Here is a 5,644-nt window from a genome sequence, read left to right on the forward strand (position 1 = left end):
CTGTAGATCTAGTTATAGCATTAGATGTGTGTTACATAAAACCATATGGACGTAAAGTGCATAGAAACATAAATCAACCAATATAATTAGTGTCATGTCTGTGCACAGGGGATTTCCTGCTCACCTGCGATGACCTCCTATCCTGTTTAGTTGATCTCAGCATCCAGAATGTGTTGTATGTAATGTAATGTCTATTACAGTCTCCTCTGGCCCAGTGGGAGGTGTCAGGGACCCTGGCCTGCATGAGTATGAGTCCCTACCCATCCCTGGTTCTCTGTCGTCTCCCATATCAAGTCTTCATTTACCTTCCTATTTCTTCTGCCGTCTACATGGTGGTCAGGGATGGTTTAATGGTAGGTAAGTCATTATGTTCGGGAATGTGAGACTTCCATGGCAACCATTACTGGTGACAATCACAGGAAATTACAGGTGTGTTCTGGTCTAGACACATTCAAATTCAAAGGTCGATCTCAGACCGCACTTAAATCCATGTCTCAGACAAATGTAAATTATTTATGAGTGAACATTGAAATATGCAAAACAAGCATCCACAACAGTTGACAGCTTCTTACTTTTCTTACTCTCTCTCTCTGCTCACTGTATGTGTAGGACTGCTCTGTTGGAGGTTAGACGTCAGTGTTTCACACTGATTTACACACTGCTATACACACACACACACCAACCTGGTCTAGAAGAGAGGGAGAGAGAGTGAGGTCTGTGAAGAGGGTCTTAATGTGTATGCGATGGGGTGAGAGAGTGGGGTGTGTGTGATGCTCTGTCAGGGTGAGAGGACTGGACAGACATTGGAGCAATGGGAGGCTGGGGAGCTGCACTCATCTCACACCTGGCTGAGCCTGCAGCACCCTCAGTGGTTTTTACTGTGTGTCCTCGAGGGAGAAAGGTTCCAAACGGGTTCTTCGGCTGTCCCCATAGGATAACCCTTTTTGGTTCCAGGTAGAACCGTCTGTGGAAATGGTTCTCCTATGGGGACAGCCGAAGAACCCTTTTAGGTTCTAGATAGCATATATTTTTTTCTAAGGAAGGGATAGGTTGGTGTGGGAGCAGCAGGGGGCAAAGAAGACTAACAGAAATGAGAGGATTTGTTTACTATGCCAAGCCAATCACAAGCCATCAGTCACTGATGGAGCTATCCATTAAATATTCACCAGAACACCACCCATACAAACATCAGATATCGTACTTACTCAGTACATAAACATTATTAAAAACATATGAACTACTCTTAAAAAATGAAATGTACCTAATTGGAATTTCAATCGAACTTGCTCTTTTATCTGATATGAAGAAGCCTTTTTCCAACGCAGGCATTAATATTCCATCGTTAGTTCCAGAATTTGCCAAACCATGAATAATAAACATGTGGATGTCATTTGACTGCATTTTCCCCGTATTGCAGACAACCTTAGTTTTGGTACAGTGTTCAGGGCAATTTGTACGCTGAGGTGGGATGGAGGGAGTTTGCGGTAGTTCTCACTCTCGCTCTCTCTTACTTTCCCGTCCTATCTCACACACACACACACACCTCCATTTCCACTATTTGTCTCATAACTTATATCTGCCAACCCAGCACTTTACCAGGTATAGAGGTCTCTACCATATTGTACCCTGGAATGAAATTGAATTAAATTTCAAACGCATTATTATTTTATACAGTTGTATTGCTTTACCCATTTTAGTCATTTAGCAGACGCTCTTATCCAGAGCGACTTACAGTTAGTGAGTGCATAATTTAATTTTTTTCATACTGGTCCCCCGTGGGAAATGAACCCACAACCCTGGCGTTGCAAACGCCATGCTCTACCAACTGAGCTACACGGGACTAGCACCCCTAGTGCTTCAGCATCTCTCTTCTGACTGAATTCTAAATCAAATCAAATGTTATTTGTCACATGCTTCATAAACAGCAGGTGTAGGACTAACAGTGAAATGCTTACTTATGGCCCCTTCCCAACAATGCAGAGAAATAAATGAAAAATAATAACACAATGAGTTACAATAACTTGGCTATATACAGGGAGTACCAGTACTGAGTCGATGTGCAGGGGTATGAGGTAATTGAGGTAGATGTGTGTGTGTATATGTAGGTAAGGATAAAGTGATTAGGCAACAGGATAGATAATAAACAGTAGCAGCAATTTATGTGATGAGTCAAGAGTTAGTGCAAAAAGGTCAATGCAGATAGTCCGGGTAGCTATTGGTTAACTATTTAAATAACTATTTAGCAGTCTTATGGCTTGGGGATAGAAGCTGTTCAGGGTCCTGTTGGTTCCAGACTTGGTGCATCAGTACCGCTTGCTGTGCGGTAGCAGAGAGAACAGTATGGGTGGCTGGAGTCTGACAATTTTAGGGCCTTCTTCTGACACCGCCTTTTGACACCATGATCTTATGCAGTCTCGTATCACACAATCACAGTCTGGTCACACATGGTCATATGGTGGTCTCATGCGGTCCCCAGCATGTGATATCAACACAGGAAGGAGGGAGAGTGGATGGGTGGGAAGGAGGGTGCTTCATAAACTCAGAAAAAAGGGTCCCAAACTGGTTCTTCAGCTGTCCCCATAGGGTAACCCTTTTTGGTTCTAGGTAGAACCCTTTTTGGTTCCAGGCAGAACCCCTTTTGGTCCCAGGTAGAACCCTCTGTGGAAATGGTTCTACATGGAACCCAAAAGGGTTCTACCTGGAACCAAAACGTGTTCTCCTATAAAACCCTTTTTAGGTTCTCGGTAGCACCTTTTTTTTTTCCCCTAAGGGAGGGATAGGTTGGGTGGGAGCAGCTGGGGGTAAAGAGCAACAGATGAGATAATTTGTTTGCTATGCCAGGCCAATCACAAGCCATCATTCACTGATGGAGCTAGCCATGAAACATTCTCCAGAACACCACCCATATAAACATCAGATATCGTACTTACTCAGTACATAAACATGATTAAAAACATATGAACTACTCTTAAAAAGGCAATTTACCTAATTGGAATTTCAATCAAACTTGCTCTTTTATCTGATGTGAAGGAGCCTTTTTCCAACGCAGGCATTAATGTTCCATCGTCAGTTCCAGAATTAGTCAAACCATGAAAAATAAACATGTTTCTCCCTTCTGTTTGAATCTTTTGCATATAATTTGGCTGCGTTATCCCTGTTTTGCAGTCAACCTTAGTTTTGGTACAGTGGTCAGTACAATTTGTACGCTGAGGTGGCTGGAGGGAGTTTGTGGTAGTTCTCGCTCTTCCCTCTCTCTATCTCACTTTCCTATCTCTGTCTCAAACATACACCTCCATTTCCACTATTTTCCTCATAACTTATATCTGCCAACTCAGCACTTTACCAGGTATAGAGGTCTCTACCATATTGTACCCTGGAGCAGGGGCGGTGTGTTCATTAGGGCGATATGGGCGACGCACTGCCAAATGGGAAAAGGAAGGGATTTTTTTTCTAATCAATTATATCACGGCAACAGTAGTTTTCAGTGTTCTAATCTAGACGTCTGATCTGCCACTAAATGTCCAATCAGGCTAAAGTCGTGCTTCAAATGGCCCCGCCCCTTTTGGGGCGATTTCAGTCAGGTTGAAAATCGCCCAGGAGTCTCTCATAGACTATCATGTAAAATATTTTTTTTTTTCAAATATCAGAGCTTTCAATACAATCTCTATGGGTTCCGGGAGGGCTTGCACTTACGCGCTTTCGTCATACGTAACATAAGTAACCATGAACATAACTAAGAAAAGAGCGGGTAGCAGCGTCAATCAATTCACGTACAACTGTCAAGATGGCTAGCTTTGCGAGGCAAAGATGAAACTGAGGGCTCCACCAACCCTGGTATTTTTCTTGGACTTGTCAACTTTGTGGCACAATTAGATGAGGTGTTTGATGACCATCTTAAAAATGCTAAAGTTTTCAAGGGCACATCAAAGACCATTCAAAACGAGCTACTGGAGTGTATGCTAGCGGTCATGAGGGAACATATTGTGGAGGAGGTGAAGTCGGCGAACTTCGTAGCTATCCAAGCTGACGAGACCACGGACGTTTCTACACAGACACAGCTGGTGCTTGTGCTGAGGTACATAGATAGCAACCACAAAGTGCATGAGCGCTTTTTTGAGTTCCTTCCCATCTCGGAATCAACCTCAGTCTCAATCGCCAGTGTGCTTTTGGAGAGACTGAACGGTCTTTTTGCCAACGACGAGAAAGTCAAACTCATTGCGCAAGCTTACGATGGAGCCAGTGTGAGGGGAGAGAAGGCTGGTGTGCAGAAAAAGGTGCGTAAGCATTTCAAGAATGCCCATTACGTGCATTGCTATGCGCATCAGCTGAATTTGATCATACAGCAAGCTAGAACAGTTTCAGTACAAGTAATGTAGCCTCTCTCTCTCTTTGTCCCTCCCTGTCTGTCTCTTTAACACACACACGCCCAAATCAGTTCACAGTTGATGTTGTTTAAAATAGTTATTTTTCATTTTTAAAAAAGTAAAAAAAAAAAAAAATATCTGTTCATTTTTACAAATCTATACAATTGGCCAGAATATGGTTGTTCATTTTTACAAAGCCATACAGATAGCTGTGTTTACCTTTTCTAGAAATTATTTTCAAATTCTGTTTTCAGGCAAAATGTCTATCACTGTTCATTTTCACAAATCTATACAAGAGGGCAGAATATGGAAGTCTATAAAAATTTCTTATTACCAATAACTTGCATCAATATTTTCAGTAGCCTCTATCAAAAGCTCCTGCTTGCTTGTTGTGAATTATGCTCAGGTGCACATATTTCCAATTCAACCATGAGGCCTTTTTGAAGCAAGTAATGTGTATATCAGTATTGACTTATATGCTGCCCCTGTCTTCATGTTGTTACATTTACATTTACGTCATTTAGCAGACGCTCTTATCCAGAGCGACTTACAGTTAGCGCATACATTATTTTATCGAACCCACAACCCTGGCGTTGCAAACGCCATGCTCTACCAACTGAGCTACATCCCCTGCCGGCCATTCCCTCCCCTACCCTGGACGACGCTGGGCCAATTGTGCGCCGCCCCATGGGTCTCTTTTGCTGGACATATCTTTTTTAAAATGTGTGTAGGTCACCTAAATCATCAGAAAAATTGCCCCCCCTGAGAATTTTTTCAGGAGCCGCCACTGCCCTGGAGTGAAATTGAATTGGATTTCAAAAGCATTACTCTTTTATACAGTTGTATTGCTTTACCCCTTCAGCCAGGGGCACAACTTTCGCTGGGGACGGGGGACGGGGGGGGTCTTGTCCGCCCCACATTCTGAAATTGCATTTATGTCCTAGCTAATTCCCTGCTTTTCACACTGACACAGTAATAAACAGCTCTACTCTTACAGGCTTCATATGGCCCTTTTATTGTATTACCGGGCTATATCAGCCAATATGCTAGATGTAGTTTGAAGAGAGCAGGGTTGGAGAGACTTGCACTTTCTCTTGAGAAATGTTTATAGCCTACCTTTTAGGACTGGGAAGATTTTCAGACTGAGAAATATGGGTGATCAATATCTAGGCCTATTTCTAGGCAATGTAGTAAACTATAGCCTAATCATAGGCCTATTTAGGAAGTACATTTCCTTGGAAAGATAACTGCCCCGCGCATCTCCACCCATGCATAGGCTA

The sequence above is a fragment of the Coregonus lavaretus genome (genome assembly GCF_964263955.1).
Source record: "Coregonus lavaretus genome assembly, contig: HAP1_SCAFFOLD_1117, whole genome shotgun sequence".
Taxonomy (NCBI): domain Eukaryota; kingdom Metazoa; phylum Chordata; class Actinopteri; order Salmoniformes; family Salmonidae; genus Coregonus; species Coregonus lavaretus.